A 21,366-nucleotide genomic window follows, 5' to 3' on the forward strand; every position below is an offset into this window, starting at 1 on the left:
TGTACAGTACTGAATTGTTACAAGTTATAGGAGAAGATATATATATATATATATATATTTTTTTTTTTTTTTTTTTTTTTTCTTCATTAAGGTCTACCAAAAGTTTATGCTCAGGTAGCCTATAGTTTTCACTGTATACTTTGATAAATTACTGCTTATTAAAAGCTAACGTTAATCAGATTAAGAGCTTTGATTTTCTCTTTGCATTGTGTTGTTTGATTAACATTGATGGCCCAGGTGATTGCATATATATTAACTCACATTGGATTTTCTCACAGCTGTTCATAAACTAAAGAACTAAACTGTTTTTAAGTGAATACACTCCAAACTGACCATTTTATACATATTTTTGGGTGTATTCAATTGTTTGGACGCACACACGAGCCCGAAGTGTAATCTTCTTCCCCATTTTGGAACATGCACATAATTTAGTCTCTTTTCAAGTCTCTTGTGAAGATTGTGCTTTCAGCATTTTATCAAAATTGTCCCACAATTTAGCATCAGTAAAGACTGCATTTTACAACAATCATGATTGCGCTGATCCTGATGTTGAGTTCAGTTTTTAGGGAGGAATGAACATGCGCCACTGTGAAGGGAAAGAAGTTGTGCTAGTCGAAATTTCTTTTTTTATGAATCTTGGAAGTCAATATTAAAATAAACAATAAAATGTACTTAATATCACAGCCTCAGCCCTAAAGTGTAAGCAGACATTTTATTATTTAGTTCTCTACTCTGTCATTAAAAAAGGCTTTCATGTTGTAGCTACTCAATATGAGCGAGATCTCTCTTCTGAATTGTGAATAGCAAAAAAGCATCATAGACAAATGTTCTAATATTATTCAATATGGAAAGAGCTGATGACTCTGGCATGATAGAATTTGCAAGATAATGTCTATATAACAGTTATAAATGTATGTGTATTTTCTTAATTTATCCAGGACCGACAGCAGAACAGTTAACGTTAGAGCTTATCGATACAAATAATTTAGCCCGGGCCCATTTAATACTGGCTTTCGGTACCCATCCCTTCACACACACACACACAAATTTACTATGCATTCTCAAAAGTCTCTCCAAAATCCAGGCTAGTCAGATTCTACTGAAGATTCACATAGACTAAATAACTGGAATAGTCTGAACAGTATGGTGGAAAAAAAGTTAACAAAGAATATAGTCATTTCAGAGAGTTGCAGATATGTGGTCATGATTGGCATGTGCTTGGATGCCAAGCGGAGATCCTGTCATGAACAGTAAAAGACAGTTTTCTTAAAAACAGTAAGTCAGTGTTGTCTCACACAGTGCCTGTCATACACTGCCAGACTCATATGAGACCCTTCAGCAAACAAACTCCCTCCACTGTCAGCTGGCACTGGTTTTGATCTTGAGAAAGATGGAGAAAGATAACATGATAGAGAAATTGGAAGGAGGATAGAAACACAGAATAGAAAAGCATCATATAATCGTTTTAATTATCGTGCTAACACCAACCAATATTGTTAGTTATTTGCAGTGGTGTAATGTAACAAAGTAATAATACTTCATTAGAGTACTAACTATTTTTTGGGGAGCATCTGTACTTTATTTGAGTTTTATTTCTGTTCAAACTTTCACTTTTACTCCACTACATTTCTTAATTAAAATGCATACTGTTACTCTGATACATTTTCCCGAAGCATATTCATTACTTGCTACAAAATAAAGTTGGAAGACCACAGACTGCAGTCTGAAGTCGATGCTGGTCTGTGCAATATACACTATATTGTCTGCAATAATATGGTAAGTGTTGTTGTAAATACGTGCGATCTGGCTTTATCAATTATATCACCTACACCAAATCACAGATAACACTGAATTAACATTCAAAATTTAAGGCATTCTGACTTGTAGATAGCAAAAATTTATATTTATTTTTTTATATTTATAAAATTGAATATAGTTAATCTATATCACACAAAGAGTGCAGTTTTTTTCTCTCCAGATCAGCATGATAATATATATGTAATAATAATTGTATACAATTTTAAGTTAGCATTAAGTGACTAACATTTTAGTCACAATATTGACTGTTTTTGCTCAATTTACCTGCACCTGCAAGTTAAATGCTTCCATGTCCGTTTCAGTCCGGTGCCGTTCTCATTTTCCCATCCAGCGCCACGTCGTTTAATTAGCAAATGCATTTGCGCTCATTTTTGCGCCCATGGGCGTGCTGGTCTAAAAAAGAGGTGTGTTCAGACGCATTGCTGGCGCACTGCTAAATGTATAGGTATGGACGATAAATTGACGTATGGACATCCATACCTCAATGTCAAATACAGAAATGTTAATCCATTATTGTAATTAATGGATTATTGTAATGCTTTATTGGGTGGTTGTTCTGCACGCTTAATAAACAAAATCCAGCTGGTTCAAAATGAAGCGACTAGTGTTCTAGAACCAGGAAGTATGACCATATTAGCCCGGTTCTGTCAACACTGCACTTTCTACCTATTAAACATCGTCTAGATTTAAAAACCTTGCTTAATACTTATAAAGCCCTGAATGGTTTAGCACCTCAGTATTTGAATGAGCTCTTGTTACATTATAGTCCTCCACGTCCGCTGCATTCTCAAAACTCTGGACATATTGATAATGATTAAATAAACATTTTACTAGTTAGACTTTTTCCAAAGACTTTTTCCAAACTATAATTCCTGACTAAATGTATAATCAAGTTACATATTATGAAGTTTCAATAACAATATACAATACTACACCATTCAAAATCTTGATGTAAATTATATAAATGCAACAAATAAATGTATCTGTAACAGATGTAACACAATGCTGTTATTTCAATGTATCCCCCCTAAAAAAACTGAAAAAATATTCTGAGCTCTTTTCAACATTATTAATAATAATAATAATAATAATAATAATAATAATAATAATAATAATAAATGTTTTTTTTGTTTTTTGTTTTTTAACTGAAAAAAGCACAAATGTCAGGACATGAAAAAACTTCTCAAGGCCCCAAAAATACCCTTAGACTCCAGAGGGTTAATGATGTGAGTGAGTGCAGGTACAGTAGGTGGCCAGCCTTTCTGGGGCTTACCGCCGCAGCAGTGCCGTAACTGTAACTGTAATTCTGTTGCGTGTTAAAATCATTCGCGAAACTACCGCCAGGTGGCGCAAAGGGACGGATTGCGAAATGAATGTAATTGTAAAATGAGATAAAAGAATGAAGTAAAACAACAATAACAAAAAGTTTTACAATTTGTTAATTTATTTTAAATGTAGGATAGTCTTAGACTACAGTCTACTAAAAAGAAGATTTTAACACAAAGGAAAAATGCTATTTTTATTAAACAGTAAATAAATATAAGGCCTATATATATATATATATATATATATATATATATATATATATATATATATATATATATAAGCTAAATGTTTTAATTTCATTTTCATTTCAATTCATTGTTGGTTTAAAAAAATCTTCAGGTTCCATATGCAGAGCGAAATGGGAACGGTCCAGCATTTAGCAATAATTAGTATTAACTCTGTTATTATTCTTGATTTTTTAAACTACCAGCATTTTTAAATTATGCCTTATGTGTGACCAAAAATTAAGTATTATTTGTTTCAGCTGTTTGATCATGCTGGTGCCTCGCACACATATTCACTGGAAACAGCAGTCGTTCACCAGATATTCGGAGTGAGCACTTTGACATATTGTTAATTATGATATTAACAATATGTCAGTATAACAGTATTTTTTTTCATCAATACTGAAAAGCACACAGCCTATTTACCATACCATGAATAATAGTTAAGCTTCAAATGGGCAACATCACAAATATGGAAACGTTTGATTTCTCCCGATTGAGAAAGCCCAAGCTTACCTTATGCTTAGCTTTAAATTATTATTTAGCGATTAATCCGTTAAAATGTGTTACTCTTGGTTAACAGTAATTATAATTATTTTACTTCAGAAAAGAGCCTGGGACTAATTTTAGGTTATCCATGTTTTGTTTTGTTTTTTCAGTCTGAAAATGACTTTGTTCATTACATTCACTTCACGTGATCTGGCGCAGATCAGCCTCCCGCAAAGCTCAGCTGTGAACGATTTAAAAATGTTTTATATAAAGCTGTGGTTCTCAACCCGCGGCCCATCACGAATTCAAATGCGGCCTGCACCACATGCTGAAAAAAAAAAAAACTTTATCAGTTTGTAAAATTGTATTGGTTACATCAATTAAAAGAAATATGCTACTATTGAAATATAAGCTATATCCTAATGTTTTTATGTGATTTTTTTTTCTTCTTCATATATTATTTTCAGACATGAGCACTGGCATAAGCATTTAACGAACACATACAAGCACGCACTTTGGCAGAATTCAATTCAAATAGTCATCAACAGCCATTAGGTAAATTGCCTTTAAAGGGGGGGTGAAATGCTCTAAAGAATCACGAGTGCCAATAGGCTTTTGCGTTGAGAGCGTTTGGAAGCTGTGACACCGTGAGGACAAAACCAACCAAAACAAACCATGGCTGACAGTCAGATTCAGCGTATATTTATGATCCAGAATCAGATCCAGAGGCTGAAATTTAACAAGAGCAGCATCAGCAACAACGTCTCTATGTGGTATGTACTGAAACTGTATATATTTGCTTAGCGCTTTTGGAAAATGACTAAGTTCCACTTTGTCGTCTTTTTATTTATTTATTTATTTTTGGAACAGAAATACTCCTTCAAACGTACAACTTAATTTTTTAAACTTTGTCCATGTTTAGCATGGGAATCCAACTCTTTAACAGTGTAAAAAACTCAGTATGCATGAAATAGCATTTTACCCCCCCCCCCCCCCCCCAAGGTAAAATTGTGCATCAGAATGGACAATTTTGTTTTTTAAGGGAGAAAAAAAAAGAAATTATAAAAATGCCAGCGAATGAACATGTACAAACTGTCAATAGTCGCAGTATCAGTATTGAAGGAGAAGTGCTGGATTTTCGTTTTTTTTTTTTGCCCCGCAACTCACTTGAAGAAGTTCAGATAAATGGAAACACCATACACTATGTAACAATCCTTAATTGAAGAAATGTGGCAAAATATCTCAAGAGAGAACCTCATATTATTGAATTCAAAAGTGCTTTCCATATTTGGATCAAAATAGGCTACATTTGTGAACGCACATTTTCTGAAATGTTGCGCGTCAGGTCATGCAAGCCTGCATCTTAAAGCCTCTGTCAAACTTTTGGCGTCCGCGACACGAGTACGCTATGGACCGCTAGGTAGGCGTGATGTAAAAATCGTCATTGGAGAGTGTGTACCGAGGCTCTGAGCAGACGACCGCGCGGACAGGTGCGCCTGGTCAGTAGGCTTCAAAAGCAAAATTGCACATGTGCAGGCAGAGTGAAGAAGCTCATTGCTACTCGAACCTGTGCAATCCGTCAATAAAAGAATATAAAGACAGTTAGATGTGCAATAATTCTGGGCAGAGCTGGCCATCAGCCTGCGCATTTAGAGGTATAAATTGAAGAAGTCTGCGTCCGCACTGGCCGTGTACGCGTCCAGATTGCTCATGCGGAAAGTATAACACAGGCGTTACAATCACAACTTCTTTGTGTTACTCCTTTCAAGCTGAATCTCACACAGCATGCTCCCGACAGCATCAGGTGTTTTATTTATGGGGAGTAGAATTGTTTATTTCAATGAATGTAATAGATTATATATCATAATAGTTAGGGTATAATATTATAAATCAGGTTTGTTTGTATTGCTGACGTAATATGTAAATTATATGCTTAGACTTGCACTTAGACCATAGTGCGGCCCGCTGGAAAAAAAAGGTTGAGAACCACTGATATAAAGGTTGCTGTCCCATTTTATACAGGAATTGTACATTTAAAAAAAACCGAATTATATTGTTAGTTCTAATTATATTGTTAACACAAGTTCATTTAGAACTTTTTTTTAACTAATAAACTCCTTGAGAATTTAAAGTTAGTTTAATAGTATTTAAATTCAAGTTTAAAAAAAAGGTTTTAATTGCTTAAATTATTTTTATTAATTAATAATATGTTATGTTTATTCTTGTAAAAAAATATGTGTTTATTCTTTAGGAAAACAAGGGAAAAAATAAGGGACAATCCGAATATTGAGTAATTTTGACCATTATAGAATTGTGACTTTAAAGATTAGTCATTTAGGTCGTAAAAATACTGTGAAATTAATAATGGCATGGATTTTAGAGCATAACAACTGAAGGTTTATGAAACGTTAGCCAATAAAGCATTTTTTTTAAACAACGTAACTTAAAGTTGTGAACTAAAATATTATTTCAACCATACAGCATGTGAATAAATAAAATGCATAATTTTCATAACATTTCATTATTCATAAAATGCATAACGTTTTTGGTGTTTGGATATGTACTTCAATATAATGAGCTCCAAGTTTAAGAATAGTCCTAGACTTCTCTCTCTCTTTGACAGCATTAGCTTCCTTCCGTTAGACTTTTCCTGCCTTGCTAAATCTTGGGCTCATGATCAATAAGTTCGCCTCAATCTGATTCAGTAAAGTCAAACCACAGACAGTGAAGCCTCGGAGACCCGCGCGCTGTGAGGCGGGAACAGAGGACCCCGCTTGGTCTTAAAGCCTCCCGCAAACATCCACGATCACAAATAACAATGATTTTCGTAAAATAATGATTAATTATTAATTGATGATTTGTTATTATCATTATGGTCTTGTGAAAATAATAATATGGGCTGCGAGAAAATTATGAAGTGTAGTGTAGGCATGTTTCAGCCCAGTAACACACCGTTCCTCAGAGCCAAAACACAGACCGAATTGTGTTCAGCTGGAGGGGGTTGGTTTTGTATAGTTATTCATGGCTTGTGGGGTCGGGATAAAGGTGTGAATTGCTCTTTCATATGGACAACGTCTTATGAGGCTTTCACTTGCTGAAACGGTTTATATAGGACTGTTGTTTTGGTTATGTTCACAGTACTGGCTCTCTCCGACGAGAGAAATGCAACATTCACACATTACACTATTCCTTTTCGTTTAAAAACATTTCAAGCTTCCTGTAGATATATTTTTAATGTACCTATGTGAGACACCATGATATTATGTTAATTAAAAAATTATACATTCATTATCATGAAAAATTAAAGTGATGAGAGGGCGCCTCCCTGTCATTAATGCACATTAATAATTTTTGCACAAACACATGAATATGAGCTTCTTATCACAAGTAAAATTCATGCAAACAGCCAACATATTTAGCTTGATCAGAAGGTTGACTGCAAGAGTCGAGCGGGATGTTAAGAGTTAGTCTGTTTCTTTTACTGATTATTTTTGGGTTAAAGCATGATTTAAACAGATTCACACTCAATCGCTTTCGCAATAATGCGTTCAAACAAATGTAATCTTACAGTGCTACATTATCAGCATGCTATCTGATTTTGAAATCTTGAAGAAGTTAATCGATCTGTTTAGATAAAATAACTGACAAAGATGTTATTTTCATCACAAACTAAATTTTCACAGCAGAAAGCAGCAATTAAAGATGTAGATAATGCTTACAATGTTATTAGTTTGGCATGTGATATAGGGAAAAAAGTTTACACATAGCTTAAGCCACTTTGAAACTCTCCTGTTATTTTTTTTAATTATTATTATTATTATTGTATATGCTTTGTTATGAACATAACATTTCAAACATACTTAAATACTTTATTCACGGAGTGAAGGCGGAGAGCGTGTTTCTGGTATCAGTTCGCGCGGAGGGGAAGTTGTTGCTGCTCACAGACTCTGCTGCGAGTGAGAGAGATGTTTCACCTGACGAAACGAACATCCACCAAAAATCAACCTGCAGCAATGCTCGTTCATCGACTCGCCAAGCTTTACTTTTGTAGGTTGCATGGCAGTAAATAATTCAATAATATGACCATGCAGTCAATACAGATATTTAATAAAAACGTTAAAACAAGCAGGGCTGTAAAATAAAACAATAAAAAACGCATGCCAGGTCTACACCGGTCTGGAGTGGAACGATCGAACAAAAGACAACAGAACACAGTGATGGACACACTGGACACAATCCCCATCAGTGAACTGATGCTCGTTCTGTTTATGATGAAATGTTCTGACACTGCGTTCAGATGATTTGACACTATAGTGTGATGTCATCAAGTTTAGACACACACATCAGGGCACAGATGACAACTCTGGCGTCCGGTGTAGACACAGTCAGTGACTGCTCTATTTACAAAAAAGTTCTATAAGAAAAAAAAAAATCTAAACCAGCGGCATAACGAGATGGAAATATAAACTAGAAAAAATATTAACAGGTCTTCCATCCATGACACTGACTCACTGCTGAGCTGCCAGTTTTAATCTGAACAGCTCTTAAAGCTGAGTGGATGGTTAAATGCACGATGGGCTAGTATTAAATTAATCATCTTGTTGCAGTTATAAATTTGACTGCTAAATGAATGATAAAGAACTATATTAAAGGTGCTGTAGGGAACTTTTGTAAAAAAAATATTTTTTACATATTTATTAAACCTGTCATTATGTCCTGACAGTAGAATATGAGACAGATAATCTGTGAAAAAAATCAAGCTCCTCTGGCTCCTCCCAGTGGTCCTATTGCCATTTGCAGAAAGTCATGCGCTCCCGGTAAAAAACAACCAATCAGAGCTGCGGTCCGTAACTTTGTTTGTGTTCAAAATGTAGAAAAATGAACATAATAAGCGAGTACACCATGAATCCATTTTCCAATCCATATTTTTAGCTTGTCCTGAATCACTAGGGTACACCTATAATAAGTGTTTATATTCTGACTATTTTAGATTGCTTCGGGGGTACCGCGGCGGAGTAACCCAGTACCTTTGTGATTCTTCATAGACATAAACAGAGAGAAGTAGCTCCGGCTACAATGTTCTTCCGCAAGACGCAAGCAGTTCTGTTTATTAACCGCTAGAGCGTCAAAAGTTCCCTACTGCAGCTTTAAAACTTGTTTTGTAAAATTTCTTCGTCATTTGAATATTGATTTAAAAAACAGTTTAAATCATAAATCAGATTTTTTTTTTCAAAAAAAAAACAATTTGGATTTTTTTTTAGGCCATATAATATTACCCTACTAAGAAGGTTCCCTTTAAAATTACTTTAGTTGTCAATTACTAAAGCTTTTTTTTACATCGTGTGAATGTTGTTGATTATAATGAGAGAACTTGCGTTTAATCGTGAGGACGTTTTATTAATTCTTTAGAGTTTCAAAGATTTAATCGTGCAGGTTTAATTTTATGCGTTTCTTGTTTTAGGCAAATTAGGTCTAAATAATTGGAACCCTTTTCCCAATAGGTTATGTTAAAATAAAGGGCAGGTAACGAATAACAAAAATGCATGTTGTTTTATTAAAGGAAAAAATATATTTATATTTAAAATATAAATTAAAATATAGGCATTAAATATTAAAATATTGACATTTTGCATATTAATCCATGTAGCCTACCCCCCTAAAATAGGCTAACACTTTTAATGCTCGGATGCAAAGTAAACCACAATTTCTTTTGAATAATATAACGCATAATTAATATAATATACAGTATTGTTCAAAATAATAGCAGTACAATGTGACTAACCAGAATAATCAAGGTTTTTCGTATATTTTTTTATTGCTACGTGGCAAACAAGTTACCAGTAGGTTCAGTAGATTCTCAGAAAACAAATGAGACCCAGCATTCATGATATGCACGCTCTTAAGGCTGTGCAATTGGGCAATTAGTTGAATTAGTTGAAAGGGGTGTGTTCAAAAAAATAGCAGTGTGGCATTCAATCACTGAGGTCATCAATTTTGTGAAGAAACAGGTGTGAATCAGGTGGCCCCTATTTAAGGATGAAGCCAACACTTGTTGAACATGCATTTGAAAGCTGAGGAAAATGGGTCGTTCAGGACATTGTTCAGAAGAACAGCGTACTTTGATTAAAAAGTTGATTAGAGAGGGGAAAACCTATAAAGAGGTGCAAAAAATGATAGGCTGTTCAGCTAAAATGATCTCCAATGCCTTAAAATGGAGAGCAAAACCAGAGACACGTGGAAGAAAACGGAAGACAACCATCAAAATGGATAGAAGAATAACCAGAATGGCAAAGGCTCAGCCAATGATCACCTCCAGGATGATCAAAGACAGTCTGGAGTTACCTGTAAGTACTGTGACAGTTAGAAGACGTCTGTGTGAAGTTAATCTATTTTCAAGAATCCCCCGCAAAGTCCCTCTGTTAAAAAAAAGGCATGTGCAGAAGAGGTTACAATTTGCCAAAGAACACATCAACTGGCCTAAAGAGAAATGGAGGAACATTTTGTGGACTGATGAGAGTAAAATTGTTCTTTTTGGGTCCAAGGGCCACAGGCAGTTTGTGAGACGACCCCCAAACTCTGAATTCAAGCCACAGTACACAGTGAAGACAGTGAAGCATGGAGGTGCAAGCATCATGATATGGGCATGTTTCTCCTACTATGGTGTTGGGCCTATTTATCGCATACCAGGGATCATGGATCAGTTTGCATATGTTAAAATACTTGAAGAGGTCATGTTGCCCTATGCTGAAGAGGACATGCCCTTGAAATGGTTGTTTCAACAAGACAATGACCCAAAACACACTAGTAAACGGGCAAAGTCTTGGTTCCAAACCAACAAAATTAATGTTATGGAGTGGCCAGCCCAATCTCCAGACCTTAATCCAATTGAGAACTTGTGGGGTGATATCAAAAATGCTGTTTCTGAAGCAAAACCAAGAAATGTGAATGAATTGTGGAATGTTGTTAAAGAATCATGGAGTGGAATAACAGCTGAGAGGTGCCACAAGTTGGTTGACTCCATGTCACACAGATGTCAAGCAGTTTTAAAAAACTGTGGTCATACAACTAAATATTAGTTTAGTGATTCACAGGATTGCTAAATCCCAGAAAAAAATGTTTGTACAAAATAGTTTTGAGTTTGTACAGTCAAAGGTAGACACTGCTATTTTTTTGAACACACCCCTTTCAACTAATTGCCCAATTGCACAGCCTTAAGAGCGTGCATATCATGAATGCTGGGTCTTGTTTGTTTTCTGACAATCTACTGAACCTACTGGTAACTTGTTTGCCACGTAGCAATAAAAAATATACTAAAAACCTTGATTATTCTGGTTAGTCACATTGTACTGCTATTATTTTGAACAATACTGTAAATAATACTGCACACCTTTTAAATGTGTCCAATCTAAAATATGGTTTAATACCATGTAGCTTAGAAAATATAAGCACAGACTCTTTCTCTTTCTCGTTCTAAGAAATGCACATAACTTCATAAATACCAAACTTTCTTCTGTGAGTATTAAATATTAAATATATTAAATGTGCTTTGATGCGCTTGTTTGATAACTTGTGGTTAAAGCGCCACTCAGCGGTCAAAGGCTGCAAATGCACTTTACACCGCCGCCGCGGCGGTATGTGTGGCGGTAAAAGCGGCGTTTTTAATGTCTACTTAGTGTACAACTGCAGGAGAAATGGCTTGAAGGAGATGAGATGGAATAGGATCAAGCGGGCAAGTAGTAGGATGATTAGAAAGGATGAGTTTGGAGACTTCTGCCTCAGAGAGTGAAGAGAAGGATGTAAATGAGTGTATGTTTGTTGGTGATATGAGCTTGACTGATTGTGGTGTGGAAAATTGTGCACTGATGTTTTTCATTTTGTTAGTGAAAAACGTGGCAAATTCGTCAGCTATTAGAGATGAACCAGGAGGGGGAGGAGGAGGACAGAGAAGTGAGGAAAATATTTTAAAAAGCATGCGAGAGTTAGATGAATTTTAAATTTTGTTATGGTAGTAGTTAGATGAATTTTAAATTTTGTTATGGTAGTATTTCATTTTAGCAGTGGAGACATTAGCAGAGAAGGAAGATAGGAGTGACTGATACACATTAAGATCAGTAGTATTTTTGGATTTACGCAAGCTTAAAAAAAAGAAAAAAATAATTATGTGAAAAAAAAATAGGAAAGGGGCAAATACATTTTCAGAGCACTAAAGTCTGGGAAATAAACAAAAAAAATTTTTTTTTTTTAAATTTAACAATTTAGGCTACAAGTGTCAGATTTGTATTTCTGTTTTGGTGTGTTTTTAACAGATGAGAAACAAAATAGTTAATGTATCAGTAAGGAAAGGGTAATAAAGCCATTTCTGAGGCATTGGGACTTCAGCTAAGAACTGCAGGCTTCATATGCTTCAGATAAGGTCAGTTTTCATGATTCAACAATAGGAAAGAGCCTGTCAAAAACAGCATCCATGGGAAAGTTCCAAGGTAAAAGCCACTGCTGACCAAAAAGAACACAAAGACTCACAAAAAGATCAAAGATCTTGACAAACATCTCACATTTGCCAAAAAAATAGGGGTGCACAATATATATCGGCCAATGATTAATGTGCATCTTGTCAGCCGGTTATCTAATCAGCGATAAATTCCATCAGGTAAGTGATTTCACATAGAGCAGCTGTTACTACATGGAGCCGTTGTTAACTGACAGGCTGCGCAAATGAATGTGGATGTGGCGAGTGGGGCGGGGCCGAGAGGCGTGGGAACGAGGAGTGAGGCCAGGTGTAGTGATTGGAGATGAGCTACACCTGCGCCCCACCGCCAGTATCGAGTCCCACGTAGGAGATGGAAGGATATAAAACTGGAGCGACGACCGTGAAGGACGAGAGAGGACCAGGCCTGGGACATTATTTTATGTTTGCTTTTTATTTGTGTGCACCAGTCGTCCGTGAGGGGCTGGTGCGCTGTTTTGTGTTTATTTTGAATATTAAAATTGTGTTTTGATTGTGCGCCGGTTCCCGCCTCCTTCTTCCCGATGATTTAGGAAGTTCATATCGTTACAGTGGAATTTTTACATTTTTATTTAAATAATGTAGCATGTCATGATGTGAAGTGGGGTTAGTCCGGAGCACAGCCTGTGGACAGTCCGCAGCAGAAAACACATTCTCCTTTCACATACATATATTCTTGCTTTCACACACTTACATTCTTCTTACACATGCATACATTTCTACTCTTACACACACATACATTCTCCTTTCATATGCATATATTTTTGCTTTCACACACACATACATTCTCCTTACAAATACATATATTTTTCTTTCACACTTATACATTCTCCTTACACATACAGACATACATATATTTCTACTCTCACACACATACATTCTCCTTTCACATACATATACACACATACATATATTGTCACATACGGCGTTGCAGGAACGAGGCGAGAGAACCAAATGCAGGTATGAAGCTTGTTTAATAAGGGTAATCCAAACGGGTAGTCAAGCAAAGCAGGGTCAAAACCAGGATATCCAAAACAGAACATAAACAGGACACGAACACAGGGCAAGGCAAAGCAAGGCAAGACAAGGCAAGAGTGACGGACATGAAATGCAATGACATCAAACAAGGACTCCGTAACAAAGACAGAAACAAACCAGGTATTTATAGACATGTACAAACAATGAAAGTGGAAACAGCTGAAAACAATGAACAGTGACGATAAGGGGAAGTGAGACCTCTAGTGGACACCCAGTGATACACAGACCAGACACACTGTGACATATATAGAATGTATGTATGTAAGAGAAGAATGTATGTATGTGCGAGAGAGAGTATGTATGTATGTGCGAGAGAGAGTATAGTGGAAACGGAAGGCGTTTAGTTGAAACGGAAGGCATGTAGTGGAAACGGAAGGCAGGTTAGGTGCGATCAGACTCACAGTGACAGGTCTTGATCAGGATGGCTGAGGTAGATGAGGTAGCCGCAGAAGTATTTCAGCAAGCGATCTGGGTTTTAAAAAATACATAAATAAATATTATCATCGTGAAAAGGTTGCATGGCCTCGTCATTTGAGCGAGTTGTGATTGAGGACGCGAGCTTAGCCTCAGTCATGTTGCCAGATAGACGTATTATAAGCGTCCAAGGATTTTATTTTATTTTTTCATTTAATTTAGGAAGTGAATTAAGTGGGAGGCAGCAAGTTAGGGACAGCGATATCTTTATATTATTTAAATAACCCAAGACTCATTGCGGTTTATTTATTTTTAGATTTTTATTTACTTATTTATTCAATTGCACAGCTCTGCGTGCAGCAATAACTCAGTGCTAGACTAGTGTTCTATAAGCTCCACCTGCTGTCAGAGATTGAATTAGCATTTTCATCGGAAACAGAAAGCGCTTTATTGCCTATAAGTGTTTACACACAGAAGAAATTTCGTCAGGAGCTTCCAGTACAGAAAGTACAAACATAGTGTAGATACACACACACATATAATTAAGGAAATAAAACTAATAATAATAAATAGTAATAATAAAATATTAAATCAGCCCATCTGATGTTTTTGTTTTGTGCACTTGCTTCATGTTGCATACATTGTTTGTTTGTTTGCTCAAGGTTAGTTTGGCCAGTAACAGAGCAAAATAAACATTTAATAAAGGTAAAAACAAACAAAAAAGAGAAAAAGAATAAGAACTAAATAAATTGGCAATGAGAATGGGAATCGGCTCATTTGATTGTAAAATAAATACAATCCTGATCAGTGCATCCTTAACTGGAATAGTTAGGCCTGAATTTTAGTTTTATCTTTGAACTATTGTACCTATTTGTGCAAAATGGTTATTATTTATTACAATACAATGTTACAGTCAACAATGACAAAAATAAGTCTTATTGATTGATTGATTGATTGTGGCAAGTCCTGTGAAAATTTTGCCAGGGCAAGTAAAAAAAAATTAAACCACTGGCCGAACCGGACCAATAGAAAACTTATTTAGCATTAAGCCTTGTTAATACAATCAAAATCAGTGTCTTAACACTTGTACACCGATCTGTAAAACACATAGGGTGCATAATGATATGCTCAAGTTAAAAACCTAAAATATGTACTTAAAAAAAAAGAAAAAAGGATGACTTTGAATAGCATAACTGTAAAATTGTGAGGAAGAGCTGATCAGGTCTTGCACATGTATTTCCTTGTCTGAGAATGACTTCCTGCTTAAACAGGAAGTAATGGATACCAAAAAAGATAGAAGTAAATGTATGTGTAAAGAGAATGTATGTGTGTGAGAAAGAGTACAAATGTATGTATGTGTAAGGAAAATGTATGTGTGTGAGAGTAGAAATATATGTATGTGAAAGGAGAATGTATGTGCTTGAGAGAGAGTAGAAATGTATGTATGTGAAAGGAGAATGTAATAAGTGTGTGAAAGCAAGAATATATGTATGTGTAAGGAGAATGTAAGTGTGTGAAAGCAAGAATATATGTATGTGTAAGGAGAATGTAAGTGTGTGAAAGCAAGAATATATGTATGTGAATGGAGAATGTATGTGTGTGAGAGTGCCAGAATGAATTATGGCTTGTACGGCCCCTCATACCTCAGTGAGTTAACACCATAGCGGTTAACACACACACATGCACGCACGTCGTTTTCTCCATTCCAAAGTGCTCGGGCAGCTGCGATCCTGTCGTTGCTAAGCATTCATCAGCTGTGATACAATTTATCAATTTATCGTCCAGCAAAATTTGTTATCGTTACAGGCCTAAGGACAATGCTCCCAAACACACCAGAAAGTCCACCTCTGAATGGCTAAAGAAAAACAAAATTAAGGTTTTGGAGTAGCCAATTCAAAGTCCAGATTTAAATCCGATTGAGATGCTGTCGCATGACCTTAAACAGTCCATTCATGCTTGAAACCCCCCAATGTGGCTGAATTAAAACAATTCTGCAAAGAAGAGTGGGACAAAATTCCTACACAATGATGTGAAAGGCTCACTGCCAGTTATCGCAGATGTCTGATTGCAGTTGTTGCTGCCAAGGGTGGTACAACTAGTTATTAGATTTAGGGGACAACTATGCCAATGTACGGTTTAGCAACTACTGTATGATGTGGTCTATTTATACAGAATTTGCAGTCACCATTTTGCATTTTAAAATGGCTTCAAACACAGCTCATCCAACCAAAAATGAAAGTTTGACATACACAATTACATTTCTCTGCAGTGGTATGATACAGGATTTTAAACAAACTCCTGAAATAGTGCCCTGTAAATTATATGTATACTAAAAGAGAGATGTCGCATATGCTGTCACCACTTACCAGATTACAATATACTGTGAATTTTCAATTAAAGAGCCAGTAAGATGAAAATTCTAAGCTTCCTATCACTGTTTATAAGCCCTGTACATTAGGTTTAAATCCATCCAAGGTTAAAAAACATTGTCATTTTGTCAAAATATCATTTTAAAATGACCTCAATTCTCAGAGATCCCCAAACGGTTCGCACTAAACTGTTCAAAAGATTCAGTTTCCTTAAACCCCACCTTTCGGTAGCATATTGTGTTCTGATTGGTCAACTAACATAGTTTTGATTGGTTGTTCCGCACACAACTTGCGGAAAACTATGCGTTAGCATCTGTTTGGGGTGAATTATGTCTTATTCTTCTCATCGCGAAGCAAACAGTAAAATAAAAAACTTGAACAGTCTTGCTGCTTTTTCTTCTGTGTGGGTGTATTCAAGCCGCGCGCTTCAGTTTGAATCTGAATAGCGCGTTCGGCGCGGGGTCACATTAGATATAGTGAAGGGAGACATGAAACAGACATCGCGTTGTTTTCATATGGATTACTTTATCACAGAATATCTGTTTTCGGCAGCACTTGTTTAGTTTTAAAGTAGACATATCAAGCTTTCTATAGATATCTCTCTCATGTCTCTTCACGAGTATTCACGGAGTTACAGTTCATTTTAATGATGTGTTTGTAAAAGACAAAGGCTGCAGACAGCACACATACTGATAAGACGCTCGGGAGAAAACAGACACATAACTTCATAATCATACTTCGCATTGTGATTCAGAGATGCTCGTTGGTCTAAATAAAATTGGTAATGAACCCTCTTTTATGGCCAAACGCTTTGAAAATCCCGCCTTGTACTCACCGAGATTAGAAAAGCAGCCATCAGTGAAAGGGATTTGTATTACTGCTCTGGTATTGTGGTTCTTCTGATCTTCATTCTTTGGCAGTGAAAATAAAACACTTGCCTTTACAATTAAAAACACACTGTCTCCTCGACATGATGCTATCACACCAACCAGAGCTTCTGTGTGAGGGGGGTGGGGCAGCTCAGAGTTCCGTTTCTCTCAACACGGTAGGCGGAGATTATTATGCAAAGTGCTCCTAGTGACGTACATAGAGATGGGCAAAAGGGGGTGTGAGAGGCACGTGCGTGAATGCAGCGAGTGATTGTAGCAAGTATTCTTGTACGGTTTTCCCTCTTTATAGTCTGTTGTTTTCTTTTTTGAATTGGTCGTCCTTTGGTGTACCGCGAGTGTTGCGGTACTGTGAACGCCGGGATGGCGGCAGCTCCCGTGCAGGGAACGCCACCTGTTCTCTCACTGCGTAATGGGTGCAGGTGTGCGTCAGACCCTGGTGTTACGGTCGAAGAGTTGCTGTTAATAGTAGGAGAGAAAGTCGGGTTCGATAATATACTGTCGGCCTCGCGAATGAGCAAAGCAATTGTTGTCTTTCTGACGAGTGAAGCTTTAGTGAATCAGCTGACTGTGAGCGGAATATGGGTGAATGAAGCTTTTGTACCGGTCACCCTGCTGTCCGCTCCAGCCACTAAAATTACCATTACGAATGTCCCTCCGTTTATTTCTAATGATCTCATCATTAAAGAATTAAGATTCTGAAAGATTGCGAGTCCAGTTAAAATGATCCCATTAGGGTGCAAAAATGCCTCGCTTAAACATGTGCTCTCTTTTAGACGTGTCGTTTATATATTCTTAACTTCACCAGAGCGCACACTAGAAGTTTCTTTCCGCGTTTCCCATGGAGATAATTCATACATGGTGTATGCAAGCACTGAGAGTCTTAAATGTTATATATGTGGTGACCTGGGGCACAAACGCTTTTCGTGTCCGCACAAAGAAGTGTTAAATGACCCGCGCCCGTCCACATCTCATATGGATACACATAACTCTGCTCTTCAAACGAAGGAGAAGGGAAGAAATGGCCCTGAACAGATTGAGGGAGCTGCTGAAGTAAAGGGACAGAATGAGGTGAGTAAGATGGGTAATGAAAAGCCTGGATGTAGTTCTGGAAATACTGAGAGTGATTTTAGAAACCCTTTGAGCACTGAACAGCTTGGTTGTAGTTCTGTTACTGGAGGAATAGAGAATGAGTCTACGGCTGTTGTTGATGTTACTAGCGGTGATGAAGAGATGTGTGTATCCTCTGCTGCAGCTACAGCAGGAGGGTCTGAGGAGGGCCTGGCTGATGAGCTAGACATTTTATCTCAGAAAACTGACGATAGCATTAAAGATGATGAACAATGGTCAGATTCCACGGATATGGCAGGAGAATATGATAAGGAATTGTACTCTGTTGAGGAAATTAATGCCTTTCTAGACAAAACAAAAGGTAAAGCAGGTGTAGAAGTCCGCAATTTTTTCCCCGACCTCGATAAGTTTGTATCTTCTGTGATGAGGGCACGAAAAGTCTGTAGTTACAATGAAATTTCACAACAAAAGCGGTTTCTGCTGAAGAAACATATTACTGCCATTAGACAAGCAGGCATTTTAACACAAATAGAGAGGCTAAAAAGAGGGAAAGCAAAATGAATATACTGACTTGTATCAGTTTTTCTTTTCTATTCTGTCTTTTCTTTTCCCTTTTTGTCTTTATGGAGATCTTAAGATTGGGATCCCTTAAAGGGGGGGTGAAATGCTATTTCATGCATACTGAGTTTTTTTACACTGTTAAAGAGTTGGATTCCCATGCTAAACATGGGCAAAGTTTCAAAAATTAAGTTGTACATTTGAAGGAGTATTTTTGTTCCCAAAATACTCCTTCCGGTTTGTCACAAGTTTCGGAAAGTTTGGAGTATGGCTCTGTGTGACGTTAGATGGAGCGGAATTTCCTTATATGGGTCCTGACGCACTTCTGCCGGAAGAGCGCGCGCTCCCGTATAGCGAGGCTGAGCAGCACAGACTTTCACTGATCAGAGCGAGAGCGTCGCGAAAATTCACAAAAGAAGTGTGTTTTTGGTTGCCAGGGCAAGACAACCCTGCACAGATTACCAAAAAAAAAAAAACATCATTAAGGGACCAGTGGATGGAGTTTATTTTTACAGAGCATCAACGGAGTTGTGCAAGTGTTTTTGTTTGTTCCCTGCATTTCGAAGATGCTTGTTCACAAGGCCCAGTTTGACGACGGATTTGCGTATCGTTTATTTCTTAAGGATGATGCAATCCCAAGGAAAAAGGGTCACGATCGTGTGTTGGAACCGCAGGCGGTGAGTAAAACTGCTTCAAATATCTCTGCCTCCTTGTTAGTGCGTCCCCTCCCATGCCAGAGACCCGGGTTAAAGCCCCGCTCGGAGCGAGTCGTTGCTGCTACTGCTTTCGTTCAGTTTCAGCCTCTGGATCTGATTCTGGATCATAAATAAACGGCTGAATCTGACTGTAAGCCATGGTTTGTTTTGGATGATGGGTTTTCCCTCACGGTAATGTCACAGCTTCCACATGCTCTCAACGCAAAAGCCTATTCGCACTCGTGATTCTTTAGCTCCGGCCACACGTCACGCCTCCAGTCGGTCGTGTTTTTCCGGGAAAAATCGGTACAGACTATCTTTCTCTTATGAATATAATAAAACTAAAGACTTTTTGGATTTATGAAGGATGCAGTACTACTCTATATGTACTCAAGATTAACAGGATATTGAGTGAAAACGGGCATTTCACCCCCCCTTTAATGTGAATGGGATGAGGGATGTAAGAAAAGATCATTTGTTAACAGAAATAATTAATTTGAAAGAGCTGATTGTTATTTTCCTTCAGGAGACTAATAGTAATCAAAGCAATGAGTTAGAGTGGAGGCTAGAGTTAGAGGGTGAACATGTTCTCAGTCATGGGACCAATTTAAGTGCAGGGGTGGCTGTGCTTTTTTCCCCTGCTCTTAAAGCCAAAATTTTAATGAAACTTGAGGTAGGACCTGGAAGGCTGCTAATTGTAAGGGCAGAAATAAGTGGTTTTTGCTTTTTGTTTGTGAACATTTATGCCCCTAATACTGGCCCTGATAGAATTAAACTCTTTATTAAGCTGAAACACTATTTAAGGCAAAACCAGAATGACGATTTTATTGTTTTGGGTGGGGATTGGAATTGCACAGTGGACTTTACACTTGATAGAAATGGGGAGGAGCTGCATTCACAGTCAGCACGCTGTTTAGCCAGTATGATTGGGAACCTGAATTTCTTAGACGTTTGGAGAGAGCACAATCTTTCAACACGACAGTACACTTGGGTGAAAGTCAGCACTGGTCTGATTTCTGCTGCACGTTTGGAACGTTTTTATGTATCTGGAAATATGAGAAATAGAGTTAGAAATACAACTATTGTCCCCATATCCTTCTCTGATCATAAACTTATCACAGTTGATTGTGTCTTGGACATAAGACCTCACAAAAGTTATTATTGGCATTTCAACATAAAACTTTTAGAAGATAAACTTTTTATTGAGAAATTTAAGTTTTTTTGGGAAAGTTGGAAAGCGGAAAAGGCCCGTTTTGATAGCATAATTCATTGGTGGGAACTGGGGAAAGCACACATAAAATTGTTTTGTCAGCAATATGCTTCTTATTCCACTTTGTGTTTAAAGAAGACATTGGAGCAACTGGAACAAGAAATTATTGCTATTGAGAGAAATATGACTGGTAACAATGCTGTTGGTTTACAAGAAAAGTGGACTGAAAAGAAACTTTCCTTAAGTTCGATTTTTAAATGAAAAAGTAAAGGGTGCGCTCATAAGGAGCAGGTTTTTAACAGTGAGAGATATGGATGCTCCCACTTCTTTTTTCTTTAATTTGGAACGCAAAGCTGCTCAGGATAAGCAGAATGACAGCCTGAATGACAGTGCTGGGCGTATCACTTCTGATCCGGTGGAGATGCGCAGACTGGCTGTAGACTTTTACTCTACTCTTTTTGCTGCTGAAAACTCAGATGGACATGCTAGAAAAGAACTTCTACAGGATCTCCCTGTCCTTACTTCAGAGCAGAAGGAATTTGTGGAAAAGACACTCACTTTTGATGAGGTTACTGCCTCGGTGATGGAACTCTCTTTAGGCTGTACACCCGGAATAGATGGTCTTCCTACTAAGTTCTATAGGAGCTTGTGGACTGTCATCGGGAATGACTTTTTTAAAGTTCTTCAGGAATCAACTATTGAAGGAAGTCTCCCTAAGAGTTGCCAGCGTGCGGTTTTAACTTTGCTTCCAAAAAAAGGAGACT

General features: G+C 37.1%; 1 protein-coding gene across 2 annotated transcripts in view; it reads right to left on the reverse strand.

Moving 5' to 3' along the window:
* Positions 1-21,366, reverse strand: part of LOC113069352 (band 4.1-like protein 1) — a 126,005-nt gene that overhangs the window by 81,696 nt on the left and 22,943 nt on the right. Inside the window, exon 2 of one of the 2 annotated variants that reach the window (XM_026242362.1) lies at positions 13,800-13,866. The exons of the other annotated variant lie outside the window; for it this stretch is intronic. The gene's annotated coding sequence lies outside the window, so the exon portion shown is untranslated. The remainder of the gene's footprint in view (positions 1-13,799; positions 13,867-21,366) is intronic. 2 annotated transcript variants of the gene reach the window in all.

Source organism: Carassius auratus, unplaced genomic scaffold (assembly GCF_003368295.1).
Source record: "Carassius auratus strain Wakin unplaced genomic scaffold, ASM336829v1 scaf_tig00001591, whole genome shotgun sequence".
Taxonomy (NCBI): domain Eukaryota; kingdom Metazoa; phylum Chordata; class Actinopteri; order Cypriniformes; family Cyprinidae; genus Carassius; species Carassius auratus.